The sequence below is a fragment of the Pleurodeles waltl genome, chromosome 3_1 (assembly GCF_031143425.1).
Source record: "Pleurodeles waltl isolate 20211129_DDA chromosome 3_1, aPleWal1.hap1.20221129, whole genome shotgun sequence".
Classification (NCBI taxonomy): Eukaryota; Metazoa; Chordata; class Amphibia; order Caudata; family Salamandridae; genus Pleurodeles; species Pleurodeles waltl.
The window spans coordinates 351,757,785-351,770,149 of NC_090440.1; the positions used below are offsets into that span (position 1 = coordinate 351,757,785).

The 12,365-nt window shown below is 46.7% G+C and overlaps 1 protein-coding gene across 2 annotated transcripts in view; it reads right to left on the reverse strand.

Moving 5' to 3' along the window:
- Positions 1–12,365, reverse strand: part of SECISBP2L (SECIS binding protein 2 like) — a 435,435-nt gene that overhangs the window by 309,804 nt on the left and 113,266 nt on the right. The window lies entirely within an intron of this gene.

The window sequence follows — 12,365 nt, forward strand, 5'->3', positions numbered from 1 at the left end:
AAACATCAACATTAAAAATCACAGAGCTGTAAATCCTCTTAATTGCAACTGTTACAGGGGGATCCAAATGCTCAAATAGCAAACGCAAATAAACATCAAAATTAAGAACAAACAAATGAAATAAATAGGATTTCTCGACCTAGATTAATAATTCCTAGGCTCCTGAATCAGGCCTGATCAGTAGCCCTTTACACAGTACCGTCAATCTTTCTATTCTCATCCAATAGAATTGTAAAATATATATATATATATATATATATATATATATATATATATATATATATAAAATACAAAAAAATCGGAGATGTTTCGATCTTTTCTCTCGGACAGAACGCAATCTGTTTCCATCACTCCTTTTCGATCAGTCAAGTTCACCCCTAAGTGTGGCTTTGCTTAAGGCTCTTCAATGAGCACTGCCCTATTCAATATTTGCAAATCTCCTTTGGCTGCCTCAGTAAGATTTGTGGTTTTAATTTGCTATGTTTGTGTATCGTAGACAGATTATGTCAATTTAGAAGAATGTTGAGAAAACTAAAAACAATTTTGTAAACTATATTTCCCCAGTCGTACACTGAATGAGGCAAAACTGCCTCAAAGTTAACGGGACCAAGACCAGTGCTTAATTTGTGCCGGTGATTTCCGATGCCCAGCACCTGCACTCATTTCACAGGGCCGTAACTATAAAAAATTTCTCCCAACGGCAGTCGGCCTGATAATTATTAAAAAAAAATAAATGTTCTTGTCCTTTGGGTGGCGGCCAGTATGTTTTCACAGACTGGTCCACCGAGGTCAAGGCACGATCAATGTGCATCATGTTAGTAATGTCAGCACGGTTGCCTGTCATGAAGACCAACATCATTAATTAATTTTAGTCATTCCAACTGGACAATTGTGGCTGAGCTACCGCAAGGTAGGCTGGGACAGCGAAGGTGCACGACGAAGTTTTCAGTAAGGCACGGCAAATAAAGAGCAAACTGAAAGTGCGTATGTACCTTTTGACCGCTTCACTGCCTAGATCTGAAAATGGCTGGCTGTAATTCCACCTTTGTCGGTGTGCTCGGCATCCACCACCAACTCCAGTTGGACAACTTTGCATTGGGGTGCTGCACAGGCTGTACTGCTCTTAACTGCCTGCACTTTAACTGCTACGTTACCTCTGCGCGAGTTTTGCAAGGGAAACATCACGGGGGATCAGCTGACCAAAAGGCACCGGCACAATGAGTAGTACACACCCATCTGATTTGCACAAGTTAATCACCTCTTCAGGAGCAAGTAAGCGGAAGAAAATATTGGTGGCGCTGGGCCCTTGCTACTTCTTGCCATGTGCGTGCATGAGACATGGAACAAAATTTTGTCTACAGCTTTCCTTTAGTGTCTGCATGCTCAGAGAAACTTCCTTTATTAATGCTGTCTGACTGACCAATGACCGAAAGCTCAATCAATGTATCTGATATTTTAGTTAATGTGTTCCTTAATGCTGCAAGAACTTGATAAGTTGGCAGGATGTCAATATGTACCTTATTTGTTGTAGGCCCATCGCTTTAGTAAAAGTACTTTAGTTTTTGATGTCAGGAGCTGTGTCATGTTAGAATTATCTACCTGTGTCTGCATCTAAAACAGAGTTTCAGTCTTCATCTGGGTCTGTGTCTGTGTCTGCAACTGAGATTGTAATTGATTCCAAGTTTGAACCGTAGCGTCTAATTAGTTGGCTAAATCGAGGTTTTAAAAGAGCTGCCCATGTCTATGTGGGTGTTTGTGGAGGTAGTGAAGGCTGTCTTCCAAAATGTCTTCCCTTCCGTAAACTGATTCATTAACTGATTCTAGGAGTCTAGGTCAGTGGTTCCCAACCTGTGGTCCGGGGACCCCTGGGGGTCCGCGAAGCCTTCGCAGGGGGTCCGCGAGAGCCTAGAAAATTAAAAAATATTAACAAATATTGACAAATTAGGTCCCCAGCTTCCAGTAATGACTCCGACGGGGGTCCCCGGATTCCCATGATAATTCAGTGGGGGTACCTGGGTTCCATTAATGTTAAAGTGGGGGTCCACTGAAATCAAAAGGTTGGGAACCACTGGTCTAGGTCAACTAAAAGGAGTACCAGAGAAGCTATGAGCATGTTTATTTGAGCTGTTATCAACATAGAATTCTTCAGCTGTGGGGCCACTTTCATAGCAGTAGAAATAAGGGTAGGTGTGGGCGAACTTGTCTGTTAGTGAAGAAGACCAAAGCAGGATATTATTTTTTGTTGCTTGCGTCTTACTTTCTTCTGGAGCTGGTTGGGGTATATGAACAGCCTTCCCATGCCTCCCATTACTCTAATTACTTAAAGTGATATCTATCAAGTCCTGCATCAGGCCATTTTTTTTGGGAGTGGGGGAGGGACAAAATATTTTTAGGCCTTTTCTGCCCCTGTGGTGTTAGAAACCTCTAGACACCAGGGATATATATAGATTTTTTTATTTATTTACTTGATGTTTTTATGTATGGGGAGCGGCCCCTTAGGCAAGGGTCGCTCCCCTAGGGGGCAAATTGTATTTAGGCCATTTCTGCCCCTCTTAGGCAGATCGGCCTATTTTCACTATTTTCCCAAGGGGCAGAAACCATTAGACGCCAGGGATTGGGGTGTGTGTGTGTGTGTATATGTTTTGTTTGGGGGGGGGGGGCTGCCCCTTGGTTAAGGGCCGCTCCCCATGGGGGCACATTACTGTTGCCCATATCTGCCCACCTTGGGGGCAGATCGGCCTATTTTTGGAAGGCCCATCTGCCCCCAAGGGGGGGCAGAAGCCCACCAGAGACCAGGTAAGATCTTTGTTTTCAAACTAAGGGGGTGGGGGTATGGCCACTCCCTCACCCTAAATAAATGGGGCCAAAGTTGTTCTGCCCACCACTGGGCAGATGGGTCAATTACCCCCGATCCACACCCTTGGGGGGTGGAGGGCGGGCAGAAAGTCTACTAGATGGCATGGAATTAAAAAATAAAAAATAGTGGGGTGGTGGCTACCAACCAGTATGGGCCTGGTTATGCCCCCACTGAAGGGGGTAACAGTCTTTTAGCTCTCCCCCTCACATTAAAACATCTTATCCCATGGCAAGCAAGAGGACATTTGATTATTTGGGGTTTTGGTTTTACATTTGGGCCATGAGAGCTTGGTAACTCTCAAAATCATCCCACTTGGAATGGTGAGGGCTGCACTTTCTTTGGGATGCTGCCATGTAGAAAAATCCACAAGACCCAGACACATCTGAAAACTAAACATCTGGTTGATTCCAGGGTGGTGTGCTTCAAATGCACCCGCACCATGTTCTTACCCACAATGCCCTGCAAACCTACAACTTTGCTGGAAATCACAAATTTTTGTGATGGAACCTTCTGGAATCTGCAGGAGTCCACAAAATTCTTACCACCAAACATTGTCTCATCTAAACCAATACAAAATCTGCTGCACTTGTCAGACTTTTTTCAAACTGCCATTTTGGACACACTTTGGTTCCCCCTCAATTTCAACATGTTTTTGGCTCTTCTGTCACAGGCACTTGGCCCACCTACACAAGTGAGGTATCATTTTTACCGGGAAACTGAGGGGAATGTTGGGTGGTAGGAAATTTGTCCTGGTGCAGTGATCCCACACACAACTGTGGGGAAAAAAGTGAATTTTGTGTAGCTAAATTTGAGGTTTGCTGAGGATTCTGGGTAAGAAAACATTAGGGGATCCACGCAAGTCACACCTCCCTGGACTCCTTCGGGTGCTAGGGTTCGCTAGATGGCTGCTGAGCCCAGGACCAAAAATGCAGCCCCCCCCGCCTCAAAAAAACAGGTAGTTTGTTAGTTTTGTATTTGATCATTTTGATGTGTCCAGATAGTGTTTTGGGGCATTTCCTTTTGCGAGCACTAGGCCTAACCACACAAGTGAGATACCATTTTTTAATCAGGAGACTTGGGGGAATGCTGGGTGAAAGGAAATTTGTGGCTCCTCTCAGATTCCAGAACTTCCTGTCATCGAAATGAGAGGAAAAAGTGATTTTTTGGTCAAATTTTGAGGTTGGGTAACAGAACCTGGTCAGAGCCCCACAAGTCACCTCATCTTGGATGCCCCTAGGTGCCTAGTTTTAAAAAATGTGCAGGTTTGGTAGGTTTCCCTAGGTGCCGGCTGAGCTAGAGGCCAAAATCTACAGCTAGGTACTTTGTAAAAAACATGTCAGATTTCAATGTAAAATTGTGATGTGTCTATGTTGTGTTTCCGGTCTCAAGAATTAGGCCTACCCACGCAGTCAGGTACCATTTTTAAATCGGGAGACTTGGGGGGAACACAGAATAGCAAGACAAGTGTCACTGCCCCTTGTCTTTCTCTAAATTGTTTCCTTCCAAATGTTAGACAGTGTTTAAAAAAAGACGTCTATTTGAGAAATGCCCTGTAATTCACATGCTAGCATGGGTACCCCAGAATTCAGAGATGTGCAAATAACCACCTCTTCTCATCACCTTATCTTATGCCCATTTCTGAAATACAAATGTTTTCTTGATACCTATTTTTCACTTTTTATATTTCAGCCAATTAATTGCTGAATACCCGGTAAAGAATGAAAACCCATTGCAAGGTGCAGCTCATTTATTGGCTCTGGGTACCTAGGGTTCTTGATGAACCTACAAGCCCTATATATCCCGGCAACCAGAAGAGTCCAGCAGACGTAATGGTATATTGCTTTCAAAAATCTGACATCGCAAGAAAAAGTTAGAGTAAAATGTGGAGAAAAATTGCTGTTTGTTTTTACCTCAATTTCAATATTTGTTTATTTCAGCTGTTATTTTCTGTAGGAAACTGTAAGGAAATGCCTCCTTGGCATGGTTACCCCCTGACTTTTTGCCTTTGCTGATGCTATGTTTACAATTGCAAGTGTGCTGAGGCCTGCTAACCAGGCCCCAGCACCAGTGTTCATTCCCTAACCTGTACTTTTGTATCCACAATTGGCACACCCTGGCACCCAGATAAGTCCCTTGTAACTGGTACCCCTGGTACCAAGGGCCCTGATGCCAGGGAAGGTCTCTAAGGGCTGCAGCATGTCTTATGCCGCCCTGGGGACCCCTCACTCAGCACAGACACACTGCTTGCCAGCTTGTGTGGGCTGGTGAGAACAAAATGAGTAAGTCGACATGGCACTCCCCTCATGGTGCCATGCCAGCCTCTCACTGCCTATGCAAGGATAGATAAGTCACCCCTCTAGCAGGCCTTACAGCCCTAAGGCAGGGTGCACTATACCATAGGTGAGGGCCCCAGTGCATGAGCACTGTGCCCCTACAGTGTCTAAGCCAAACCTTAGACATTGTAAGTGCAGGGTAGCCATAAGAGTATATGGTCTGGGAGTCTGTCAAACACGAACTCCACAGCACCATAATGGCTACACTGAAAACTGGGAAGTTTGGTATCAAACTTCTCAGCACAATAAATGCACACTGATGCCAGTGTACATTTTATTGTGAAACACACCCCAGAGGGCACCTTAGAGGTGCCCCCTGAAATTGTATCCAACTACCTGTGAAGGCTGACTGGTCCCAGCAGCCTGCCACCCCCGAGTCATGTTGCTGGCCACATGGGGAGAGTGCCTTTGTCACTCTGTGGCCAGTAACAAAGCCTGCACTGGGTGGAGATGCTATCACCTCCCCCAGGCAGGAGCTGTAACACCTGGCGGTGAGCCTCAAAGGCTCACCCCCTTTGTTCCAGCACCGCAGGACACTCCAGCTAGTGAAGTTGCCTGCCCCCTCCGGCCACGGCCCCCACTTTTGGCGGCAAGGCCGGAGGAAATAATGAGAATAACAAGGAGGAGTCACTGGCCAGTCAGGACAGCCCCTAAGGTGTCCTGAGCTGAAGTGACTAACTTTTAGAAATCCTCCATCTTGCAGATGGAGGATTCCCCCAATAGGGATAGGAATGTGACCCCCTCCCCTTGGGAGGAGGCACAAAGAGGGTGTACCCACCCTCAGGGCTAGTAGCCATTGGCTACTAACCCCCCAGACCTAAACACGCCCTTAAATTTAGTATTTAAGGGCTCCCCTGAACCTAAGAATTTAGATTCCTGCAACTTACAGAAGAAGAGGACTGCTGAGCTGAACAACTCCTGCAGAAGAAGAAAGAAGACACCAACTGCTTTGGCCCCAGTCCTACCGGCCTGTCTCCTGCCTTCAAAAGAAAACTGCTCCAGCGACGCTTTCCCCAGGACCAGCGACCTCTGAATCCTCAGAGGACTGCCCTGCTTCCAAAAGACCAAGAAACTCCCAAGAACAGCGGCCCTGTTCAACAAAGACTGCAACTTTGTTTCCAGAGGAGCAGATTTAAAGACCCCTGCAATCCCTGTAAGAAGCGTGAGACTTGCAACACTGCACCCGGCGACCCCGACTCGACTGGTGAAGAAACAACGCTACAGGGAGGACCCTCCGGCGACTCCAAGACTGTGAGTAGCCAAAGTTGTCCCCCCTGAGCCCCCACAGCGACGCCTGCAGAGGGAATCCCGAGGCTCCCCCTGACTGCGACTGCCTGACTCTGAAATCCCAACGCCTGGAAAAGACCCTGCACCCGCAGCCCCCAGGACCTGAAGAATCGTAACTCCAGTACAGGAGTGACCCCCAGGTGGTGGCTACCCCGAGGAGCCCCCCCCCCTTGCCTGCCTGCACTGCTAAAGAGACCCCTTGGTCTCTCATTGAAATCTATTGGAAACCCGACGCGTGTTGCACACTGCACCCGGCCGCCCCCGCGCTGCTGAGGGTGTACTTTTTGTGCTGACTTGTGTCCCCCCCGGTGTCCTACAAAACCCCCCTGGTCTGCCCTCCGAAGACGCGGGTACTTACCTGCTGGCAGACTGGAACCGGGGCACCCCCTTCTCCATTGAAGCCTATGTGTTTTGGGCACCTCTTTGACCTCTGCACCTGACCGGCCCTGAGCTGCTGGTGTGGGAACTTTGGGGTTGCTCTGAACCCCCAACGGTGGGCTACCTTGGACCCAAATCTGAACCCCATAGGTGGTTTACTTACCTGCAAGAACTAACATTACTTTACCTTCCCCAGGAACTGTGAAAATTGCACTAAGTGTCCACGTTTAAAATAGCTATATGTGTTTTATGTGAAAAGTATATATGCTATTGTGATTATTCAAAGTTCCTAAAGTACTTACCTGCAATACCTTTCAAATGAGATATTACATGTAGAATTTGAACCTGTGGTTCTTAAAATAAACTAAGAAAATATATTTTTCTATACAAAAACCTATTGGCCTGGAATTGTCTTTGAGTGTGTGTTCCTCATTTATTGCCTGTGTGTATGTACAACAAATGCTTAACACTACTCCTTTGATAAGCCTACTGCTCGACCACACTACCACAAAACAGAGCATTAATATTATCTCTTTTTGCCACTATCTTACCTCTAAGGGGAACCCTTGGACTCTGTGCATGTTATTTCTTACTTTGAAATAACACATACAGATTCAACTTCCTACAACTTCCTACATTGGTGGATCAGCGGTGGGGTACAAGACTTTGCATTTGCTGGACTACTCAGCCAATACCTGATCACACGACAAATTCCAAAAATTGTAATTAGAAATTGATTTTTACAATTTGAACTGTTTTTCTAAATTTTTAAAAGTCCTGCTAGGGCCTTGTGTTAGTCCCTGTTAGCATTTCTTTTAGAGTTTAAAAGTTTTGTGAAAGTTTGAATTAGATTCTAGAACTAGTTTTAGATTCTTAAAAAGTATTCCAACTTTTAGAAGCATAATGTCTAGTACAGATGTGAATGTGATGGAACTCGACATCACCCCTTACCTCCATCTTAAGATGAGGGAGCTAAGGTCACTCTGTAAAATAAAGAAAATAGCAATGGGCCCCAGACCTTCGAAACTACAGCTCCAGGAGCTGTTGGCAGAGTTTGAAAAGGCCAACCCCTCTGAGGATGGCAACACAGAGGATGAAGATAGTGACTTGGAGGAAAATTCCCACCTTCCAGTCCTAACTAGGGAGAACAGGGCCTCTCAAGCCCTGTCTCCAAATATACTAGTCCGAGATGTTGCTTCCCTCACAGGAGGGATCAACAGCTCTGAAATCACTGAGGATAACTCCAGTGAAGAGGACATCCAGTTAGCCAGGATGGCCAAAAGATTGGCTTCGGAAAGACAGATCCTAGCCAGAGAAAGGGAAAGACAAGAGATGGGCCTAGGACCCATCAATGGTGGCAGCAACATAACTAGGGTCAGAGATTCTCCTGACATGTTGAAAATCCCAAAAGGGATTGTAACTAAATATGAAGATGGTGATGACATCACCAAATGGTTCACAGCTTTTGAGAGGGCTTGTGTAACCAGAAAAGTGAACAAATCTCACTGGGGTGCTCTCCTTTGGTAAATGTTCACTAGAAAGTGTAGGGATAGACTCCTCACACTCTGGAAAAGATGCAGAACCCTATGACCTCATGAAGGGAACCCTGTTTGAGGGCTTTGGATTCTCCACTGAGGAGTATAGGATTAGATTCAGGGGGGCTCAAAAATCCTCGAGCCAGACCTGGGTTGATTTTGTAGACTACTCAGTAAAAACACTAGATGGTTGGATTCAAGGCAGTGGTGTAAGTAATTATGATGGGCTGTACAATTTATTTGTGAAAGAACACCTATTAAGTAATTGTTTCAATGATAAACTGCATCAGCATCTGGTAGACCTAGGACCAATTTCTCCCCAAGAATTGGGAAAGAAGGCGGACCATTGGGTCAAGACTAGGGTGTTCAAGACTTCCACAGGGGGTGACCAAAAGAAAGGGGTCACAGAGCCTCCCCAGGGGAAGGGTGGTGAGACATCCAAAAACAAAAATAGTAAAGAGTCTTCTACAGGCCCCCAAAAGCCTGCACAGGAGGGTGGGCCCAGAGCCTCTTCACAAACCAATTTTGGGTACAAGGGTAAAAACTTTGATCCCAAAAAGGCCTGGTGTCGTAGCTGTAGCCAGTCTGGACACCAAACTGGAGACAAGGCCTGTCCCAAGAAAAATACCACTTCTAACTCCACTCCAGCTAACACTGGAATGGCTAGTCTCCAAGTGGGATCAACAGTGTGCCCAGAGCAAATCAGGTGTCACACTGAAGCTACATTAGTCTCTGAGGGTGGGGTGGATTTAGCCACACTGGCTGCCTGGCCCCCTAACATGCAAAAATACAGGCAGCAGCTCTTAATTAATGGGACAAGTGTAGAAGGCCTGAGGGATACAGGTGCCAGTGTCACTATGGTGACAGAGAAACTGGTTTCCCCTGGTCAATACCTGGCTGGACAAACTTATCCAGTCACCAATGCTGACAATCAAACTCAAGTACATCCCATGGCTATGGTAACTTTAGAATGGGGAGGGGTCAATGGCCTGAAACAGGTGGTGGTCTCCTCAAATATCCCAGTAGACTGTTTGCTTAGAAATGACCTGGAATCCTCAGCATGGGCTGAGGTAGAACTGAAAACCCATGCAGCCATGCTGGGTATCCCTGAACTGGTGTGTGTCAAGAAAAGGGCACAGTGCAAGGCTCAGGGTGAAAAAGTAGAGCTGGAGTCAGGAAAAAGGGCCCAGACTACCAAGAGGAAAGGAAAGACAGCTGGGAAACCAGCTGCAACACAACAACAAAAAGAGAACCTCTCTTCTCAGGAAGAAGTTCTGCCCTCTGAGGGAACTGAGCCTATGGAGTTGGAACCTTATCAGGTTGAGCTCTTAGGCCCAGGGGGACCCTCAAGGGAAGAGTTGTGTAAGGGACAAGAAACCTGTCCCTCTCTTGAAGGCCTTAGGCAGCAAGCTGCTGAAGAGTCCAATGGCAAGAAAACTGGAACACATAGGGTCTATTGGGAAGATGGACTCCTGTACACTGAGGCAAGAGACCCCAAACCTGGTGCCACTAGGAGAGTGGTAGTGCCTCAGGAGTTCAGAGAGTTTATTCTGACCTTAGCCCATGATATTCCCCTTGCTGGGCATTTGGGACAAACCAAGACGTGGGAGAGACTAGTCAACCACTTCTACTGGCCCAACATGTCCCAGAAAGTTAAGGAGTTTTGTGTCTCCTGTATCACCTGTCAAGCCAGTGGCAAGACAGGTGGACATCCAAAGGCCCCCGTCATTCCACTTCCAGTGGTGGGGGTCCCCTTTTGAAAGAGTGGGTGTGGACATAGTGGGTCCACTTGAACCTCCCACAGACTCAGGAAATATGTACATCCTAGTAGTAGTGGATCATGCTACTAGGTATCCTGAAGCTATCCCCCTTAGGTCAACTACTGCCCCTGCAGTAGCCAAGGCCCTCATTGGTATCTTTACCAGAGTGGGCTTCCCTAAGGAGGTGGTGTCTGACAGAGGTACCAACTTCATGTCAGCATACCTGAAACACATGTGTAATGAGTCTGGAGTGACTTATAAATTCACTACACCCTATCATCCACAAACTAATGGCCTTGTTGAGAGATTCAACAAGACATTAAAGGGCATGATCATGGGGCTCCCAGAAAAATTCAAAAGGAGATGGGATGTCCTCTTGTCATGTCTGCTTTTCGCTTACAGAGAGGTGCCTCAGAAGGGAGTAGGGTTCTCACCCTTTGAACTTCTGTTTGGCCACCCTGTAAGGGGACCACATGCTCTTGTTAAAGAAGGCTGGGAGAGACCTCTTCATGAGCCTAAACAAGACATAGTGGACTGTGTACTTGGCCTTCGCTCAAGGATGGCAGAGTACATGGAAAAGGCAAGTAAAAACCTTGAGGCCAGCCAACAGCTCCAGAAGTTTTGGTATGACCAAAAGGCTGCAATGGTTGAATTTCAACCAGGGCAGAAAGTCTGGGTTTTGGAGCCTGTGGCTCCCAGGGCACTTCAGGACAAATGGAGTGGTCCTTACCCAGTGCTAGAGAAGAAGAGTCAGGTCACCTACCTGGTGGACCTAGGCACAACCAGGAGCCCCAAGAGGGTGATCCATGTGAACCGCCTTAAACTCTTCCATGATAGGGCTGATGTGAATCTGTTGATGGTAACAGATGAGGACCAGGAAGCTGAGAGTGAACCTCTCCCTGATCTCCTCTCATCAAACCCTAAAGATGGCTCAGTGGATGGGGTGATCTATTCAGACACCCTCTCTGGCCAACAGCAATCTGATTGTAGGAAGGTCCTGCAACAGTTTGCTGCACTCTTTTCCCTAACCCCTGGTCAGACACACATGTGTACCCATGATGTGGATACAGGAGACAGCATGCCTGTCAAAAACAAAATCTTCAGACAGTCTGACCAAGTTAAGGAAAGCATCAAGGTGGAAGTCCACAAGATGCTGGAATTGGGAGTAATTGAGCACTCTGACAGCCCCTGTCATAGTCCCCAAACCTCACACCAAAGATGGAAAGAGAGAGATGAGGTTTTGTGTGGACTACAGAGGACTTAATTCTGTCACCAAGACAGATGCCCATCCCATTCCTAGAGCTGATGAGCTGATAGACAAATTAGGTGCTGCCAAATTCTTAAGTACCTTTGACTTAACAGCAGGGTACTGGCAAATCAAAATGGCACCTGGAGCAAAAGAAAATACAGCATTCTCCACACCTGATGGGTATTATCAGTTCACTGTTATGCCCTTCGGTTTAAAGAATGCCCCTGCCACCTTCCAAAGGTTGGTGAATCAAGTCCTTGCTGGGTTGGAATCCTTTAGTGCAGCTTATCTTGATGATATTGCTGTCTTTAGCTCCACCTGGCAGGATCACCTGGTCCACCTGAAGAAGGTTTTGAAGGCTCTGCAATCAGCAGGCCTCTCTATCAAGGCATCCAAATGCCAGATAGGGCAGGGAACTGTGGTTTACTTGGGACACCTTGTAGGTGGAGGCCAAGTTCAGCCACTCCAGCCTAAGAACCAGACTATTCTGGACTGGGCAGCTCCAAAAACCCAGACTCAAGTCAGGGCATTCCTTGGCTTGACTGGGTACTATAGGAGGTTTGTGAAGGGATATGGATCCATAGTGACAGCCCTCACAGAACTCACCTCCAAGAAAATGCCCAAGAAGGTAAACTGGACTGTAGAATGCCAACAGGCCTTTGACACCCTGAAACAAGCAATGTGCACAGCACCAGTTCTAAAAGCTCCAGATTACTCCAAGCAGTTCATTGTGCAGACAGATGCCTCTGAACATGGGATAGGGGCAGTTTTGTCCCAAACAAATGATGATGGCCTTGACCAGCCTGTTGCTTTCATTAGCAGGAGGTTACTCCCCAGCGAGCAGCGTTGGAGTGACATTGAGAGGGAGGCCTTTGCTGTGGTTTGGTCCCTGAAGAAGCTGAGACCATACCTCTTTGGTACTCACTTTGTAGTTCAAACCGACCACAGACCTCTCAGATGGCTGAT